The sequence below is a fragment of the Lathyrus oleraceus genome, chromosome 2 (genome assembly GCF_024323335.1).
Source record: "Lathyrus oleraceus cultivar Zhongwan6 chromosome 2, CAAS_Psat_ZW6_1.0, whole genome shotgun sequence".
NCBI classification, from domain to species: Eukaryota; Viridiplantae; Streptophyta; class Magnoliopsida; order Fabales; family Fabaceae; genus Lathyrus; species Lathyrus oleraceus.
This window is the reverse complement of record NC_066580.1, coordinates 368,766,565-368,788,034: the sequence shown is the minus strand read 5'-3', so window position 1 is coordinate 368,788,034 and position 21,470 is coordinate 368,766,565. Positions and strand designations below refer to the sequence as shown.

At 35.9% G+C, this 21,470-nt stretch overlaps 1 non-coding gene across 1 annotated transcript; it reads left to right on the top strand.

Moving 5' to 3' along the window:
- Positions 1–406: 406 nt before the first annotated feature.
- Positions 407–513, top strand: LOC127124701 (small nucleolar RNA R71). Its single transcript, XR_007804162.1, has one exon. It is a non-coding gene; the product is annotated as a small nucleolar RNA R71 (small nucleolar RNA).
- The last annotated feature ends 20,957 nt before the right edge of the window (positions 514–21,470 follow it).

The following is a 21,470-nucleotide window of genomic DNA, read 5'->3' as shown; positions in this document are numbered from 1 at the left end:
TGGGTTCCCTTGGGTATAGTTCACTTGCTCAGTGTTGGTTTCATTTAACAGATTGCATTCGGCGGATTGGTGTCCTTGCGTTCCACATATCTCACAATTCGGCGAAACTGCGGCTACAGTATTCGGAGTTGTACACATATGTTCGACTCTAAGGGCCAACGCGTCCATTTTAGCCTGCATCATGTCTATAGAGCTTAGCTCATGTATTCCTCCTTGGGCTTCCTTCTTTTCCACTGTCGCTCGTTCTACTCCCCATGATTGATGGTTTTGGGCCATATCCTCGATAAGGGCACTAGCTTCAGGGTAAGGTTTATTCATCAGTGCGCCACCAGCGGCAGCGTCGATGGTCATCTTAGTGTTATAATGAAGTCCATTATAGAAGGTTTGGATGATTAGCCAATTCTCTAAGCCATGGTGTGGGCATGCTCTTAATAGTTCTTTATATCTCTCCCAGGCTTCGAACAACGACTCTCCTTGGAGTTGGGTAAATCTAGTTATAAGGTTTCGAAGAAGAGCGGTCTTACTTGGGGGAAAATATCTAGCAAGAAAAACTTTCCTAAGGTCATCCCAAGTTGTTATTGAATTGGGTGGAAGGGAATCTAACCATGATAGAGCTTTATCTCTGAGGGAAAAGGGAAATAATCTTAAGCGTATCGCCTCAGGAGAAGCTCCATTGGTTTTAAAGGTGTCTGCTAACTGAAGAAAGCTTTTTAAATGTTGGTTTGGGTTATCAGTAGCGAGACCTGAGAATTGTCTCTGTTGCACTAATTGCAGCAGGGATGGTTTAAGTTCAAAATTATTGGCTGGGATAACGGGGTTTACTATACTGGAACTAGGTTCCTCGTTTGATGGTTGGGCGAAGTCCTTAAGAGGTCTTCGGTTTTGTTCTTCGGCCATAGCTATCCTATTCCTATGGAAAAATAAACGTGCGCGAGCGTAACGTTCAGGTTCAGCTAGAGGGTCTACTAAACTTCCGGCACTGCGAGTCTTTCGCATTGACCGGTGGGTAACAACCTTAGTCTAAACGGTATAACTACAGGGTAATGAAATTTGACGAAATTGGTCCCCGGCAACGGCGCCAAAAACTTGATGCGTGTTTTTCGCAAGTGTACGAATCACGTCAAAGTAATATAAAAGATTATCGAATCCACAGAGACCAAGTGTCAATCTATCAAACCTGTTGTTATGGTGTGTATCTAAGGCAACTATTTTTAAGGGTTTTAATAAGGGTGCAATGGTAAATAAAATTATAATTTTAAATAATAAATAAAGACAGGCTCGAATGTAATTCACGCAATCAATGATAATCCAGTACTTGTTAGTGGAACTACTTATGGGCAATGTTTTCTCCTTTGAAAAGAACTAATTTAACAGGAACTGTCGCTTTCGCGTATTCAGAACCGAGTTGTACTCTCTAATCAACCCCTCCTATTGTCACGGATAAAAAGGTGCGTACTGCGTTAGAGTAGTAAACCTATTTTTAAGAAATATAGTATCTTAACTAAGTTGAAAAGTATTTTAACCTGGACTTCTTAGCAAAAAGAGGTTCTTACGAACCAGAGTTTAAACTTCCTAACGCGTCCGAAAATCGTTTTAAAATCTCTTTTCTTTTTAATCTAAAATCTCCTAATAAACTAGACAAAGCGCTTTTGGCTGTTTTTGAAATAGTTAAAAACAATTACTTGAATTGAAAGATAAAATAGCCCTTAGGTGTTTCCACGAACAATTATACTGATTACTGGTTTAATTACGATCCTTACATTCTAACCTTTATAGAATTAGTTAGACATGATAAAGTAAATATTCTTTTTATAGTTTTTCATAAAAGTAATTTAAAGCGAGTGCGGATAATAAACAAAGTAAAGTGCGAGTGCAGGAAATAAACAACGTAAATGTGCGAGTGCAGGAAATAAACAACGTAAATGTGCGAGTGCAGGAAATAAACAACGTAAATGTGCGAGTGCAGGAAATAAACAACGTAAATGTGCGAGTGCAGGAAATAAACAACGTAAATGTGCGAGTGCAGGAAATAAATAAAAGTAAAATACGAACTTGAATTAAAATGGCGGCAGGATTAACTTCCTCCAGAGTGCTCCAAAAACTCGAACCACAGACAGATTACAGACTCGATCACTCGATTGCAGAGGCACCCCGATGTGGAATGGCAACTGCTTTATAACTGATATATGCCTAGAGAATTCTAATTCTGGATGAAGAAAAACGAAAATCTAAGGTCCTATTTATAGTAAAAACTGAAAGCATGAAATGACAGGGACGCCCCTCCACTAAAAAGTGGAGGTTACTGATTTTGGCCTTGTGGCGCCCGCCACAGGCCTATGGCGCCCGCCATGGTCCCTACAGGGGATGATGGAGTGGGGATCGTGGGTCTTGACGGTTGAGGAGTGGTCTTGAGACGTGGCCACGTCATGGCTAACCCCATGGCGCCCGCCACGGTGGGTGCCGTAAGTGCAAAACGCTGAATTTCTAGGTTTTCGCCCGTTTTCACTCCTTTTTCGCTCCTTTTCCCGATTCAAGCTCCGATTATTATAAAAACCTGAAAACATAAGAAAACAAAGAAATAACAAAGCAAAACAACAATAAAAGCTAAGAATGCATGCGAAATCGGAGTCAGAAATACGGTGAATTTTAGTGTGATCAACCTCATCATGGAAGAAAATCAAGTCAAACAGAAAATTTCCAGAAATAGAAAGTGGACCTGTAATTTTAACTGCCAAAAATGGAAACTTCTTGATCTTAAACTTACATCATGATACAAGCTTCAAATGAATTTTTTCCTAACATGAAAGTTGAAGATCTTGTTCTCCCATTTTCAAAAAGTCCAAGAACTCTCAAATCCCATGTGTGGTTGTCAAGATATGATCAATTCAATTTCAAAAATTTGTGAACTTCAAATGGCCATATCTCATGATTCCTTTGGCCAAATTTGGTGGGGTTTTTTCCTACAAACCACATTTCATCTCCTCTTTCCAAAAATATAAATTTCATGAACCAAAACCTTGCCAATCAAAATGGCATTTTTTGACTTGTTCCATTTAAAATTCAAGTTTGACCAAAAGTTGACTTTTCAAATTAAAGGTTTTCAACACATTTGGCCAATTGGAAATTGTTTGGAAGGCTATTTGCAACATGTTCCAAGCCCAAATTTGTGCTCATGCTACTATCATACCACCATTTTGGCCAAAGGTGCAAATTTAGCAATATGGCTTCATTAAAGTAAACAAACTTAGCACTTCATGAGCAGACATAAAACAGCAAACATAATGGTCATTGGCAGCCTGTTTCAAAGCCCAAATCGTGCAGACCTCACACCCTCCACTTCCATATTTTCCAAACTTAGCAAAATGCAAATTGGCTTCATTAAGTTAAGCAAGCTTAGCATGTTATTAAGTAACCTTAAACAGACCACATATAAGCAATTTTCTGGCCATTTGTAACCCTAGCCGCAGCCTCCACGATCAAAAAATACTCTCATTCTCTCATTTTGCATTTTGACACTTTGAGAATTTCTGACCAAAAGCTTCAAAGACCACGAGCCATTCTTGCTTCCTTCATCACTTGGACAACCTTGTGAAGCTTTTTGGACCATCAAACCTCAGCTGTAGTGCAGCTTCTTGCTCTGTTTTCTTCAAGGACCAACAATGATGAATCGAATTTTGGAAGCTTCCAAGCCTTGCTGAGCTCATTTCCCTCAAGTATCCATCACTCCATAGCATTATCTTCATCTGTTTCGAGCAGCATCCATCAAACAACCACTGCATCTCAAGTTTCTTCAAAATCAAGTACCCTTTAGTTGCTTTATTTGCTTGCTTTGCTATTTAGCAATTGCTTTTGAGGTATAATTACTTCTCTTCATGTAGTCTGGAGACCCGGCCTGTTATTTGGCCGGGCAAACTGTCTGAAGTCCTCCTTAAGAGGCAATGCTTGTGTGTGTTTAAAATTGTCCCAAGCAGGAAAAGTCCTTCAAGTAAGGCAATTGGTAGATATAAGGGATAAGTAGCCTATCCCCTACTATTCAGTGAGTCCTCTCTTTGCTCCCATTACATGGTTGAAGCATCGAGATAAAAACCCAAGATCTATCGAGTCAATAATGGGGAGAGAGTTCCATCTTTCTGAACTCCCCCACATTCTATTATTTGATGCTCTCCCTGATCAGGGATAGAAGCAATGAGGCACACCCCTCATCTCCTTTCATCTGCTTCACCTTAGCCTCTCAATGGCAAGGTTAAGAGCAACTCTTTGACCTTATTCCAGTTGGCCTCAGTGCCTAACCCTCTTGTGTGAGCCTCCTTGTTTGGCTATAGAGTGTGCTGTTTGATCCTCATTGATTGATTGATTGCTTCATATGCACATGTTTGCTTGTATGCTCCATGCATTTATCATCATCATTAATTGCTCATTAATGCACAATCATCTCATTTGTCTTTGTGATATTGTCATTTGTTGTTTGCCCATTGAGGACAATTGTAAGACCATCCATTGGCCCTTGTTCCTATGATATGGAAGTGAGTATAAGACCATCACCTTGGCCACTCATCTTATCTTTGCTTAATGCATTTGATTGTATGTGAGGAAGCAACTGTAAGTCCCTGTAAGTTGGCATCTGCTTTTCCTGTGATCATAAGTTGGTTTATCTGTTTGTATGTGAGGTTGCAATTGTAAGTCCCTGTAAGTTGGCATTTGCTTTCCTGTGATCATAATTTGGTTTGTTTGTTTGTATGTGAGGTTACAATTGTAAGTCCCTGTAAGTTGGCATTTGTATTCCTAGGACCATACTGTGGAGGTTAGAGTAAGCCCAGACAGATTGGCATCTGACATCCATGTCTTGCTTTTGTTTGTTTATGTGAGGTTGCAATTATAAGTCCCTGTAAGTTGGCATTTGCTTTCCTATGATCATGTGTTGCTTCTGTGCTTGTATGTGAGGATCCATTGTAAGTCCCTGTAATGTGGCATTGGTTTTCCTATGAGCATATGTGGAGTTAACCTAAGTCCAGATAGATTGGCAGTTGATTTCCATATTTCATCTTTGCTCTTGTTTTGAGGAGATTAGTGTAAGACCATTGAGTGGCTTCTGATATCCCGTTCTGTTTTAGGAGATTGGTGTAAATCCATCTATTGGTATCCGGTATCCACCTTTTACTTCTTTGTTTGAGGAGATTAGTGTAAGACCATTGAGTGGCATCTGATATCCAGTTTTATTTTAGGAGATTGGTATAAGCCCAGTGATTGGCATCCGATATCCGCTTTTGTTGACTTTCTTGTTTGTTTGTTATTATCCATTGCTTGTTCCAAAGGACACACTTGAATCATCTCCTATATGATTTCAAGAGGTGAACCTTCTAAGAAGTTTTACAATCCATCTTCATCCATTCATCCTCATTACATCCTAAACCTTTTCACACTTTGATCTCAAACTTGACATAGATATTGTGCAAACATCTTCATGTTTTCCAATTAAAAACCTGGACCCTAAGTCCTTGACTTTTTTCAAACTCCATTTCATAATACTTCTTTTGAATCAATCTTAATCATACTTTGACTTCACTTTCATATTCACAATCAATTAACTTCACTCATTCACTTGTTTTGGCTTTGTCCATTGATAATCTTTTCATGCATTAGCCATAGGTTTCAATTATCATTGTGGTTGATGTAAATCTTGCCTATCCTTAGTGAGTCGACAGTAAGACTTCCGTACTGAAAACAGGGCTAACCCCTCTAGTACGTCGAAGCTATCCTCGCATGGTGGATGTTGTTTTTGGTCGAGTGTTCTCCCATTGATAATGAAAAGCCTCGGTGCTTGTGTTTAAAACTGAATCCACCAACTTTTGGAAATCTTTTAGCCGAACTACGGCGTTTTGATCCTTACCTTTGATGGAAGGTACGTAGGCAGCGGGTTCATCCGTTCGAACACAAAAACCCAATAATAAAATTGTATATTCTTTTCTCATCATCCCAATCATGTTTGCACAATATTTATGTCATAACAAATAACAATCTTTTACAACAAGTGTGAAAAGGGCTCCCTAGGAGTACCTAGGACGTAGTGGGTGCCTAACACCTTCCCATTGCGTAATTTACCCCTTACCCAGACTCTCTGATCTTTTTATTAGTTTTCTACGTGTAAAACTTCTTAGGCTTTTGTTCGCTTTTTAGCCAGTCCTTTGGATAAATAAAAGTGCGGTGGCGACTCGAAATTTCATTGTATCCCTTGCTTATGATTTAATCGATAGATCATATAGCGACGAATACACCGCTACACTCCTCACGCATGAAGCTTCGGTGAATCTTTTCTTTCTCTTGTTGTTCCTTGGCTATAAAGTCCTTATACTCTTTTAGAGTGGTCCTTAGTTCGATAATCTGGGCCTGATAATCTTCTCTCGCTTCTTTCTTCATGGCATTATACCTCTCGACAGTATTTTCAAGGTCCTTAATGATTTGGGACGCTCGATCCAACTCGTCGTTGTGGAAGTCTAGCTCAGAATTAGCTCCCTGTAGAGCTCCACCAATCCAAACTCTTTGTCCCTTGGCTAATCGGAGCCTCTTCTTGCTATCTTCAAATTTTTCACATACTTGCTTACCCTTATCCTCCAAGACGTGGTTACGTTCCTTGGCACGATTGAGTTGGACTCGTAATTTAGTGTTTTCCAACTCAAGCTCTTTGATTTGGCTGGTAAGTTTGTCCATGTCCTCTTGTAGGATAGGCTCGGGCTCGGGCATCAACGGGAATGAAGAAGGGTCAAACAGAAACGACATCTTAACAACCATAGCCCTCTCTTTTACCCACACATAGTAGGGCTCCTTAGATAGGATGTTTTTCTTACCCCATTCTTGGTCAATACGGACTATGCTTGTCCAAGCTTTTCGCACTCTTTTCACATTTTAATCAAGCGGATCCATGGTATTGATAATGAATGGAATGAAATCTCTTTCCTCATGAGGACTCGTTATGGCGTACCCTAGTTGTCTTTTGAGTATAGCAGGGTTGTAGTTGATGCAACCTTGTGTTCCTATTAAGGGCACGTTAGAGAACTCTACACATCTTGCTATGAGGTCCTTTGCATCCCATTCCCTCTTGTACCATAGAATTGAGCTGGAAAAGAGAGATGTGAACCTTTGCGTCTATGTCAGTTTGTTTTCAGCAAAAGGTCCAATTTGAGGCATACGGGCCCTCATCCATAGATGTATCATAGGAGCGCAACAGAGGAAAGTACCTCCCTTATTCTCATGCCTTGTATGAAAGGTATGGTAAAAGTTGGCAAGTAAAAAAGGCACCAGATTCTTTGTTAGAAAGACTTCAACTGCTAAATGATCCACGACCTTGTCCATATTTGTGAAGAGGACAATTCCATGAATCAAAAGTGCCAAGGTTGTACTACAGAAGTTGGGTCTTCCTTTTTTAATCATTTCCCAAGCTTTGGATTCTATGAAATTTTGGGTTAAACCTTTGATGGATCCCTTATCGCCCCAATTGTCCACTAGCTTGTTGGCGTTGATACCCAAGGTAAGTGAGAGCTCGGTCAAACATAAGCCTTCTTCCAACTTCAGGAAAGGGTTGTATTCTTTGATTGATCAATTGAGGAGATTCTCGAGGTCTTCCAAGGTTGGAGATATTTGGAAGTCGGGGAAAGTGAAGCATCTTATAGGGACGTCATAGTATTGGGACATTGTAGTGATATCACCATAGTCAACCTTCTCGATTAGAAGATCTATGATGTTCCCAAAATTGGCTCTAAACTTGTTGTCTTTGAGAGCTATGACCTTTGAGCAGAGGACCTTTAATGAACTGATGCCGGGACTCTTGAAGCAGAAAGTATAAGTTCTTTTCCTTGTTGAAGTATCTATGATTGTGTCGGAAAATAGTCTTGTAATTCTGCGTTCGAACAAACGGAATTTTTTAAGAGCTTTGCTTATTATTTTGATGATGAATGAATGTATGAATGAATGATTGGTTTATTATTTCCATAGGATTTTAGGCACAGGTTCATGGTTTTGGACCATCATGATGAAGCATGAAGTTAATAATGACTGCTTAGTAAACTCAGGTTCTCGCTTTGTGTGATCTAAGGCTTTTGGAAAATGGGGTGTAAGTCACTGCCCCTAGAGTCATAGACTTCTTTGACTGTCATTCGCCTATGTCAATTTACTTGCCAAGCGACTGCTCCATCAAAGTCATCTACTCTAAGTGAGATCTTCATATTGACCCTTACGAGGAAGGAACCTCAGTGGCCTATACTACGCGACCATCGGTCTAGACTAGCCATAGTTTAAAGGTTCTAAAAGGGGTCTTAGGGTCATTGATTCTAGTAAAAGAAAAAATGCTTACACCGAAAGAACGACGGTCATCAATCCCCTTAAGAGAATCTACCACTAAGTGAGGTTCTCGTACGACCCTAACGAAGAAGGCACCTCGCGGACCAATACTACTCAACCTCTCATATCTCTTACAAAACTCTCAGACTCAGGTGGAAAGTCTTTCACACTAGGTTTTTTTTTTGCAATTGTTATTGCTTATAAAATTCCTTCGTCATAAAGCCAAAGTTTTAGACCAACAGGCAAACAAAGAAAATATGTACAAGTTAGCAACAAAAGCAATATATACAGAAAAAATAGATAATAGATAAATCTCCATGTATGTAAAAGGGAAACAACCCAAACTAGGCTAGACTTGCTTAGGGAAAAACTATATTCCCTAGCAGAATCGTAAGTTGTCGCTACCTGAATTTCACTTTAACGAAATCAGGACTAAAGAGATGCCAAATAAAGGAAAAATCAGAAGAGTCGCCATCGAATTTTATTTGTGCGCCTCTATCGGAGATGCGAGGGGAAATAGTCGATAAAACCCTCGGAAAAAGACACGCATGGGAAGCGCTAGACAAAAATAAGGAATCGGTCTCGCAACTGAGATTTGGGTTCAGAAGTCTGTTAGGTAAGGGGAAGATATTAGCACCCCTCATCTCCATGGTACTCCATGGGAACCATTTGGGTTATTTTACATACATGGGGATTTATCTATCATTGTTTTATTTTCAAAAGAATATGTGTGAAAAGAGAGAGGTGTTTTATTATTATAGTGCTCGCCAAGGATTGGGGCCCTTGTGCCTACGTATGACTCATTCGGGGATGAGGAATCAGAGCTCCTTAGTTCGGAGTAGAAAATGTTTGTGTGTTGGTTGATTTTACCTTTGAGAAAAGGGTTTTCGGGATGATGCCCTAAGGCATACAAATGAGTTTGATGAGTTCTATTATTTTTATCTTGAATAAGGGTTTTATGAAATGAATGTTTGTGATTATATTGCACTAAAGTCTATGGACGGAGGTGATTACTATAAACAAAAATTCAAGCATCTTGCGTCTAAAATAATCAGAGTAAGGGTAGGAATGCTCCATTCTTATTAATTCTCCACCACTTAAGGATCGTGGCGCACAATAATAATCGTAATGTTATTGTATTTTGAATTTGATTATGAAAATTCCACTTGATGTTGAATCAAGGGTTTGGTTTATTTGATTATGAAATTTGGCTTATGCAACATGAATGCAAAGTAACAAACAAGAAAATAAAGGGGTCTCATTGTAAGGTAGCTCAAGAGAAAGCCTTGTGTGTGCAAAAGTGACATATGCTAAACAAAGGATAATGGTCTTACAAACATGTTCCCGTATGGTGGTGCCATGATGCCATTCTTGCAACATGCATGTAAGTTACAGATGAAAATCCAAGCATTTACAAAGTATCGCAAAAGAGTAAAGGAAGGCCTCCAAGCAAAGGTCCTTGGAATCCTCTAAGTCCATGTTGATTAAGAGTGGAGTGAATATTTTTGGTCTTATCATTTTATCATGTTTTTGTTGTTTTTAATGTATGATGACAATAAAATAAATAACAAAGTAAATAAATATTCATGATGAGTTTGTACAATGATGATGATAATGAGTACTTGAATGTAAATTACAAGGTAATGACATAAAAGTAAATCACAAGATAAAGAATGACAATATCACAATAATAAGGGTTAGTGAATGTAAATGGCACAAACTAAACCACAAGTTAATAGTAACAAAATCACAATAACAAAGCTTAATGATAAACAAAATGAGTGAAGTATAATTATTGGTTAGTAATATTTGCAAAATGAACATTTTTAGGACTATCTTTCATTGGTAAAAAAGACTTAAAATATGAAACATTAAGGAATATCTTATCATTGATGCAAAGTATTGAAGATGATTAAAAAATCAACTAACAATAGATTTGTAACAAAGAAGGTTATGCAACCCTAAGTCCATCTAATAATATTTTAGAGAAAAAAGGAAATGATTTGTTCTAATCCTTTTATTTTTACTCCTCTTTTATTTAACAAGATATTAAGATGGTAAATAAATTAGCATAGTGTAAATGATATAGTTAGATAACAATAAACATAAACAGAAAATGCTTGAAATAAAGTGAACAGTAAAATAAATTGCAAGGAAGTAAAGTGCAATAATGTGAATGTTAGGAGTTAGTAGATAATGAACATAAACATAAAATACTTGAAAGAAATTGAATAATAAGATAAATTTCAAGGAATTAAAATGAAATAATATAAATGTTAGGAGTTAGTAGTTAGTGGTTAGTAACAATAAGCAAATGGATTAGCAAGTTAATGTAAAGACATGGTTTCATCTATGCATCAAATGACTCAAATATGGTTGAAATAGAGGCAATATATCAATTCCTCAAAGCATCATGAATGATCTATTGATCAACCATTAATAGGGTTGAAACATTGAAGATTTAATCATCTCTAAAAAATCATGATCATGATCTAATAGACCTCATCAACCAAACAAATACAACAACAAGTCCACAATAAAAGAAAATGATAAAAAAAATAAAGCAAGACTAAAAAAGGTGAATAAAAAGGTAGTAAGAGCAAGAAATCTCAAAAAAAGTGTGTAAACCAAAGTTAACCATTTTTTAGCAAGCTTGATCCTAAACTCTCTCAAAAGATCAACCAAGAACAAGCAACCATTTTTTTTAACACAAAACAGAACAAAAAAGTTAACAAAGTTTAACCTAAAATCATTACCTAAAGATGTGAAAAAACTAGGGTGAAAGGGTGTTGAGCTTGAATTTGAAGCAAAGGGGTTTGGGATGAAAGTATTTAGGGTGGAAGCTTAGTGAAGGGGCTGGTTTGTGATTGTTAGTGAGTGGGAAGTTTTGGAAAAATATGTGAAAGAGGACAAAAGAAGTTGGTGGGGTGACTTATTAAGAGAGAAAGATTTTTTTGTTTTGACCTAGGTTTGGAGAGGAGAGTGAATGGTACTTGGGCATAAATTTTGGGGGCTAGAAATCATGAAAAATGAGGGGAAATAGTGCACCTATTTATAGGGAAAGTAAGTGGGAAAGGGGGGGGGGGTAAAACAAAATGCACTATGTGTAAAAAAACAGAGTTATTGTTGCTGTCCTCGCAGGTGTAATCGATTACCAAGGTTGGTGTAATCGATACAGACACCAAAAATGGCATGGGAGCCTGTTTTTAGCCAGGTAATTGATTACCAAGGTTGGTGTAATCGATTACAAGCACCAAAAATGGCCTGGGAGCCTGATTTTTACCAGGTAACCGATTACTAAAGTAGGTGTAATCGATTACACTGTCCAAAAGGTGGATTTTTCCTGTTTTTGTGGTGTTTTCTCAGGTATTGACGCCATGCCTTGAGCCCGTGCAACATGCCTTTGGTTTTGGATGTTAATGTAATTATGGTGATGATCCAATGAATGTATGTAAGGGTAATAGGGACATGGATCAGATAAAAGTTGTATGGGGATCAGGTGATGGATCGAATGAAAGTTGTATGGGGGTAGGGTGAATTGTGGGGTATGGCACCTACGTACCAACATAAAATGAGGGATCAAAACCTCGTAGTTCGTGGCATCATTTTCAAAGTGAGTTGATTGCTTTTTAACAAAAACTTAAGTTTAAAATAGGCACAAAAGGCCTAAAAGAGTTTGAATGAGTGTTAGTTCTTTTTGTCCTTTGAAATTTTAAGTCAATATGATTATATTCACTTACAAGTTTGATTAAGAAAAAGAGTTTGAGAATGCGATGGCATAAGACCAAAGTTTCTAATTTGCAATAAAGTATAGATTTAGAAATCACAAGCAAAGAAGATTTTTGAAAAGAGGGAGAGATTTGAAATTGAAGAAGTGGGAGGAGATGAAGAGACTAATCCTAAGCAAAAATTTAAAATTTAAGAGTTGAAAAGATCTGACCAATGGGATGCAATCTAATAGACAAGAATGTCACATAGAAACCCACAAGGGGGTTTATTTTGATTCATTTTTTATGGGAAAAAGACATTTTGTCCTTTTAAGGACAATACTCAACTATTCACCCATAAGTATGAGAACTTTGCATCATCATGAGAAGGGCTCCAACTTGGATAAGGATCAACAAGTATGCCACTAGCTCCCACAGATGGAAAATAATTATCATCAATTCTATTGAGATAGAAGAATTATAACTCAAATATGGAAATTACTCATATCTAATGCCTTAAGAAAAAGTTTAAAACGAAGAATGCACAAGGGCACAAAAATGGTTTTAATGAGTTAGGCATTTTTAGTTTTTTGAAATTGGCCTAAAACTGCTTAAGATGGATTGACATTTATTAAGAAAAAAAGGTTCTGAAAATCACTTGACAAAAGTCAGGATTTATTGAGAAAATGGTTTAGGTTTGAAAACAAGAAGGTTTTGAAAAAGAGAGAAGATTTTGAAAAATAAAGAAGTGTATGAGAAGGAGAGACTACCCTAAGGCATAAAGTAAAAGATAAAGAATAAAGATCTAACCAAGAGATAGCAAGCTTTATTACATACGTCAAGTAAGAATTTCCTCCTTTGGATTAAGCCTTAAGCAAGAAAAATGAGCAAATAGTAATCCATGCATCAGATGAATACAAAGTAACCAAAAATCAAGTCTTCATAGAGAATTCCAAAGTCATAGGTATCAAATAAATTTCCAAGGTCTTAAGTTACAAGTCCCAAAGTAAAGGTCAAGATCCTAATTCTAAGTCCATAACTCCACAATGATGTCACGGATAGTAACCACAAGTCCATAAGTTAGGAGAAACAAGTTTTCTTCTAATTAATGTCTTCTTAACAGTGATATAAAATAAAGGTCCAAATGGACAAAGGACAAAATGACATAAACATAAATAATATGATATGAAATGTTAAACATAAAGCATAAACTAAATGATATAATATAAAGGCATAAAGTAAAATACATTTAAATAGAAGTTAATACAAGTGAAACGTTAGTAAGGGATATTAGTAAAGGTAAAAAGATGTTTTGGTCATTTTTTAGAGAACACTCCACTATTCATTCACAAGCATGAAAAAAATGAACCTATACATCATTTATGAGAAGGGCTCCAACTTGGATAAAAATCAACAAGTATGCCACTAGCTCTCACAAATGGAAAAGGAGCAACATTTTCACACAATGCCATGAGGAATAGGAGACTTATAATCTCACTTATAAAAATGTAATTTCTTTTGGGACAAATTTAGCGCTATGTTAAACAATCATAATTGGACTTATGTAGAAGTCACAATTATATGAGGTCGGTCAATAATAATGTTTGTCTTAATACATGCTAGAGAAGTGATGTGTAAATCATCCTCCCAAAGTTATGCCACACAAGAAAAGAAAAAGAAAGGGTATGATCAAACACAAAGTCTAGGAGGATGGTCCATTACTTCAATCCACATTTCATGAAACTTAGTACAAACTTATGCATCAATCTAAAGGACCTCAAATGATTCATGATCATTCAGAAGGTAGATTTGAAATGATGAAAGTTCATCAAGCACCAATCCACACATCATGAACAAGACTAACACAAATCCAAACAATTGATCAAAAGGAAAAGAAAAGGATGACGAAGAAGGGGAACAATAGGGGTCACACCCAAAGTGAACACAAATTTGGTCAAGTCATCATCAAAATCAATCATCCATATTGGTGGATTAGGGTTTTTACCCCATCAACACACAAGATCCATTGAGTTTGATGAGACTTGAAGTCAAAATTATCATGATCCAAGGCCAATAGAATTCCACAAGGTCAAACAAATTAAAAATGCAATTAAATGAAATGAAAATGCATTAAAGGCATTTTAAATGATTTTTAAAATAGAAATAAAATGAAAAATCCACAAAGTCCTTCGAAACACCAAATAAATGGCCAAGAAAATTATAGAAGGTTATAAATAAATTGAGAAACATATAATTAAATTTTCAGAATTTAAAAAGGCAGAAAAGTATTTTTAAATCAATTAAAACAAAGGAGAAAAGAGAAAATTCATGAAAAATAGAAACTCTATGAAATAAAAGGTGGAAAAATAAAAATCAGATGAAGAAAAATAAAAGAGAATTTTATAAATTATTTAGATAAAAAGTAAAATTACTACGAATTTTTAAAGAAAAACCAATTTAAAATATTAAAAGAAAAAGAATTAAAATCAGAAAAAACCAGGAGTGTTGGATCACGCCTCATTAGTTGACGTGGCAGATCCAACACTCCAAATGATGAGAAACACGATGGAACGCACTTCAATTAGAACACATGATCCAGTTTGAAACTAACCAACCAAAACAATTTAAAATGCCAATGTGTCTGCCCCAAACTCAGACCACCTGAGAAATACTCCGGTCATCTTCTCTGGTGACCTCTCACCGGAGTTTCATCATTTGGTAACATCAAGACACGATACCACAACCACTGTTATTCTCTTCTCATCCCGAATTCAACCTTATGCCTCAAATTCATTTATGGGAACTGGGCAGAGGTAATTTCAAAGAAGTTTCAGAAGTAAGCAAGCCACGAAAAATTAAATTAAATGATGAACATGATCAATCCACACTAGATAAGTTAGGGGAAAGCATCAGAGAGTGAAAGACTATATTCTGGTAACTTGTTTGAGTTCAAATGATGCTCAGAACTACCTTAACTAGATGGTGGTCAGAAGTTGATGAAGCTCGATATGGTTGGAGCAATTCAGAAGGTCTCAGAGCTTGGGAAATTGTTGCAAAAGTTTCAGAGGATGCCGATGGAGCTAACAGAATCAAGAAAATGGATTTAAACTGGATGAAACTCAAAACCCGGTAGTTGAATTTTCTGGAAAAATTTCAAGTTGCAGCAGGGGTTCTTTGGCTCTCTAAAAATTACAAATGAAGGCATCAGGTTCCTCTATTTATAGAGAATATGGTTGGATCCAAATACGTGTGGAAAATGCAGAATTCGTGCAAAACGAATTTGATCCAAGTGTGTGAAAAGTGTGACTTAAAACTCCTCAAAACACAACCAAATAATGTGTTTTAAGTGTCAATTATCTTCTAGAGACTTGATTAAACATGTTTAGGACCAAAACACTTGCTAATTTGGCTTGGAATTGAGATTATTCATGATCAAATTTTGGGTAATGGTGATTTCTTCAGTTCTAAGTTACCATGTTCAACTCAATGGGGCATCCTACTCAAGAGGCTTTTTGATCCCATTCTTTTTGAAATGTGTTAACATCATGGCCAAGTTTAAAATGGGCCAAGAAAGGTAATATTTGAATTCTTGATCAAAAATTTATGGTGTGTTGAAGTTGGCATAAAATAGTGGTTCCATAACTTAGAAAAATTTGAGTGCTTCGTGACTGAAAATGACCTATAATGTCCCAATCAATTCCATGACCTTCCAAGTATAATTTGACCTTGGTCCTTGCAGAAAACCTGTAGAGGGTATCACCAATTGAATTGTGCAAAAAGAATCAGCTTCATATGTTGAAAATTGAAGAAGTTATGGTCCTTGAAAGTTGGCAAAAAGTCACTTGAAAATAAGACAAATTTCACTAAGTCCACAAATGATCTATAATGTCTCCAAACTTTTGATGATCCTCCAAGAATAATTGACTCTTTTAATGTAAATATATGTTGTAGAGGATGTTGAGAAGAGTCATATGCAAATAGAGGCATTCAAAAATATTGAGAAATGAAGGAGTTGTGATCCTTGGAACTTTGACTCCAAAATGTTGACTCTTAGGTCAAACCACTTGGAACAAGCTTGTGCACTTGGACTTTTCTTGCACTTAAAAGCACATGGGTGATCATATGAACTCAAGGTGACGTGTCCTTGATGTATTATTGATAAAAATTCTCAAAGCTTGAATTTTCTTGTTGAAGAAGGCATGGAAATAAACACATGAACCTTTGACTTTTCTTGAGAAGTAAGCCATCAAACTTTGAGATGCCTTTGACTTGACAAGCCTTACCTTGCACAATAAAGTTAAGAGAAACAATACATATTTTTGGTATTTTGGTTAGTGGTTAGATAAGAAATAAACACAAGAGTAAAACAACACAAAGAGGTGCTTGGTGATCTCTGCAAGGAGCAAACACAAAGATGGATAGGGGAAGGGCCAAGATATGATCTTGCTTGTATGAAAATGAGATGTGGGATCTTAGGGTTGAAAATTAGGGTATGAAAGAAGGGATGTCATGACCTCAACTTTCAACACTTTCTATTTTCACCTCAGGTCTCCTTTTAAGTTAGTTCTTTTTGCATTGAATTCATAGCATTGAAGTGAACAAAAGGCACAAAGAAAATAACAAAATGCACGAGTGGATTCCATTTGGGCTAGCTTCGAACGTGCCATGTTGAACTCTATTTTACAAGAAGCCCAAAATTTCCAGTTATAGGTCATTTCTCATCTTAGGACCACTTGCACATGTGCAACTTGTTTATGATGCTAAAAGCAATCCAACACAAAATGACCAAGTTTCATCATTAATTCATGTATTTCATGCCTCACTTCACACGAGAACCATTTTCTAAATATTCAACTCTAATTCATACGAATTCAGATCTGTTTGGCATGTTCGAGCTTTCCATTTTGTTTCCTATAAATAGAGGATCACTTTTCCTTGATTCGCAAGCTTGAATAGCCAGAAAAACCTTGTCTCATTGGAACCCAATATCACTCTAAAAGCAATTTGTGGTTTCTTCATTCCAAGCTCTTTCAACCTCAAATATTTGTCAAGAAAGCTTCATCGGCATCATCTGAAGCTAATTTCATCTTCACTTTGCTTTGAAACCTCTTGCATCGGGCTCTACATTTCAGCCACTATTGACCTTTGAAGCTTCAATTGGAAAGGTATCTACGCGTTGAATCCTTGAGCAAAGAAGTTATCAATCTCTTTGCATCGTTCCACTGATCAAAATCCCTCAATTACCATTAATTTATCTTTTGTATTAGTCATTTAATTTTACTTTGAGCACTTAGGGTTCTTTGTGTTCTTGAGCAAAATTCTCCCTGCTCAGAGTCAATTAATGGCTCTGATGCAAGGAGACATGAACAATGATGTGTTGCGAAGCTAACTCCATGCTTTGGTGTTATTAAAAACACGAGTTTATGATTTGCAGAAATTGAATCCAAGGTTAAAGATGAAGTTGGTTCTACGCGCGTTTTGGTACCAAATTTCAAATCCAACCAATCACAGCTAGCTAACGCATATTTTCAAATCTTACTAGCAGTTGGCACCCTAATTTATTTTTATTTTATTCCTTTTATTTCAAAAATAATTTCTCTCTTATTTTTAAACATTTTTATCCAAGTTTTTTCATAAAGTCTCTAAAAATATTTTGCATCACATACTTTTCAATTTTTAAAACCATTTTTGCATTTATTAATATTTTTTTCTTTTTCTTTTTAATTTCCTTTTGTAATTTATTTTTTAATCATTTTCAAGCCTTTTTTCATCCAACTTTTGAGATCTATTCATGTACAATATTTGGGACTTTGTTAATTTTCTTGGCCAATTTTTCATTGATTTGCTTATGGTTTGGAATTTTTTATTCAATTTCCCATTTTTAATCATTTTAAAACCTTTCTATTTAATTCTTAATTCCAAATTTTGTCATTTTTTTACTTTTCTTGAGTGAGTGTTTGATTGATCAAATCTTCAACATTTCAAATCATTCATAAATGGTCCCTTGGTTGATCAAATCTTCTTTAATTGATTAAGTTGATAGATGGTCATTTGACAATATTTTGGGCGCTATGCCTTTATGTCAAAATTTAGCGCTATGTTAAACAATCGTAATTGGACTTATGTAGAAGTCGCAACTATCTGAATAGCCAAAAGAACACTCAACCCTCTTCAAAACACCAAATGAATGGCCAAGAGATTTATCATAGGTCAAGAAAGGTCAAAGGACCTTGGAATTTTTTTTCCAATATTTTTGAAAAGTCATAAGTATTTTTAAACAATTAAAAATATGCACAAAACAATTAAATCATGAAAAATAGCAATATTTATCCAAAAAATCATTTTAATTCCGAAAATAAATGAGAAACATATTTGAATTTTTTTGGTGCAAGTCCCATATTTTTTGGATCAATAATGAAATTAGTATGAATTAATGAAAAATAAAGCAATTAAAAGGGAATTTCAGAAATTCAAAAATACATGGACCATTTGATCTCCCTCACTAATTGAGGTGGCAGATCAGATGGACCAGAGCACGCGTTGCAAAAAGGTCTGAGTCAATTGAGATGCACGCATGGTAATTAAAAGCAACGCTCAAGAATAAAACAATTTAAATGGATCATATGGCTGCGATGCTTCCAACACATCGCCGGAGCCAGAGCTCCGGTCTTCTTCTCCGGTGGACCTCACTGGAATGGTGCACCTTCAACCATCACCAAAATGAAAAATCAAGACATGGATTAAAAGGAAAAATGCCCAGGAGCTCGAATTTGGTCTCAATTTTGTCCAATTCCAAGTATATGAAAAGATACAGGGAGTTGAATTTTAAGGATCATGAACCCAGTTGCTTCGATTTGACCTCAAAGCAACTCAATCTTTTTGTTGTAGCGGTAAATTCATGATCATCAAGCTATGGATAAATTAGATATCAAATAACAAGAGTCGCCACCGCGCTTTTATTGTTTCCAAGGGAAAGGGGAAAAGTACGAACAAAACCCAAAAGTAAGAAGTTTTTAAATCAAAACTAATAAAATGTCAGAGATTATAGTTAAGGGGGTTGGTTACACAGAGGGAAGGTGTTAGCACCCAAAGTGTCCTAGGTACTCACAGGGAGCCCTTTTCAGTGTGCATATGAATTTTGTACGAAAGTGATGTTTACAAACAAATAGAACGGGGGGGGGGGGGGGGGATGAGAAAAGAATTCATTAATTATATTTTTATGTTTGACAAGACCTTCGAACTTGTGCCTACGTACCAACATAAAAACGAGGGATCAAAACCTCGTAGTTCGTGATACAAATCTCAAAGTGATTTCATTCCTTTTAGTCAAAAAATTAGTTTGAAAGGCACAAAGGCCTAAAATGGTTTGAATGAGTTAGTTCTTTTTGGATTTTTTGAAAGTTTAGGTCAAGTATAATTAAGTTTATTTACAAGTTTGATTAAAAAAATGAGTTTGAAAATGCAATAGCATAAGGCCTAAGTTTCTAGTTTGCAAAGTGGTCAAAGTTTAGAACAAAACTAGTTCAAACAAAGAAGAATTTTTAAAAGGAGGGAGCGATTTAGAAATTAAAGAAGTGGGGAGGAGATGAAGAGACTAATCCTATGCACAAAATTAAAAGTTAAGAGTTGAAAAGATCTAACCAATGGGTAGCAATCCAATAGACAAGAATGTCTTATAGAAATCCCAAATTCCCTTGGATATTAGAATCAAGCCACAAACAATGCATACAATACTATCTTGAAGAGCAAGGCATCAAATAAATATAGCCCCATCCAAGCCTTAGTCACCCCATTATCTTATTCAAATTAGCCCATGTTGCAGATGAATTCCACAAGTCACATGTTCAAAATAACAGCTTCATAATAATCATGTTGCAGATGAACTCAAAGGGATCTTCAAAGATGTATCAGATGAAGTTTAAATTGTAGACACTGGGTTTCACAATAGGAATGTTGCCTAAATTCTAAGTCCAATTGTCCAAAATCAAGTCAACAGTCCACACGAAAGTTTTTTTAGGGTTTTTGTTGTTATTATGTATATTAATGGTCAAAGACCACACAAACAAACAAAATATACACAAGCAAAATGTATCACACAATATGGTCCAAGTGGACCAAGTAAAAACGATATTAACATAAACAATTAAAATGGTATGAATAATGGCAAATGAATATAGACTTGAAATTAAATGGCATTAAAGTAAATGGCTTGAACTTAAATGTTAGTTATTAATGAGTTAGAAGTTAGTATTGTTTTGCTTTTGCTTTTTGTTTTAAGTCATTCTTTGGAGAACACTCAACCCACTTATCACAAGCATGGATCCGTGAGTCAAGACATCTTCCAAAGGAAGGAAAAAAGGCTAAGTTTCCATACAATACCATGAAAGAGGGAAGACTTACAATCTCACTAATTAGAATGCTATGCCTTTTGTGTCAAAAATTTAGCGCTATGTTAAGCAATCGTAATTGGACTTATGTAGAAGTCATAAGTATTTGAGGTCGGGCAATAGAATTTTGGTTTTAATGCATGTTAGAGACATAGTATAATGGACTATACTCATGAAACATACCACACACAAAAAGAATATGCAAAAGAGGTGGCCTAATCTCTTCCATACTTATGTTGATTTTCCAATCAACTAGCCTTAGGATTTTGAGATGTCATAGGCCAAATGAAATGAATGCATAAAGAAGGGGAATTAGATGAAGAGGAAGGGGAATTGATCATAACTCAATTTGGTCAAAGGAGGACTTTTAACAAGTTAATATCATTCATTCATTTTGGGAAATGGAATGTACATTCCATCAATCCCCTAAACCCAATGATATTAACCAAGCAAAGTCAAATCAACCTTGACCAAGGCCCAACAACACAAGTCAAACTTCCACAAACCATCACAAGAGGTCAAAACAATTATTTGGCATTTATTCAATTTAAAAAAACTAAAATAATGCATTTAAATTAAATATGGTTTGTCAAATTCCTAAAACCTCATCAAAACACCAAAGAAATGGCCATGAGATTTATCATAGGTCACACAAGGTAAAAGGACCTTGGAGAATTTTTTATAGAATTTTTAAAGACTTAAAAGTATTTTTAAACAATTTAAAATAATCAGAAAATCAATTAAATCATGAAAAATATTAATAATGATCCAAAAAATAATTTTAATTCAGAATATGAAAGAGGAATTTATTTAAATTTTTTTGGTGAAATTCTCATATTTTTTGGATCAATCTTAAAATTAATATGAATTAATGAAAATCAAATGAATTAAAACAAAAGTAAAAAAAATCAAAAAAGTGTGAGCCACTTGATCTCCCTCATTAATTGATGTGGCAGATCAAGTGGATGGAAACGCGCGTGGAACTTAGTCAGCGCGCCATACGCGTGGTAATCAAAACCAACGCCTAAGACTAAAACATTTCAAA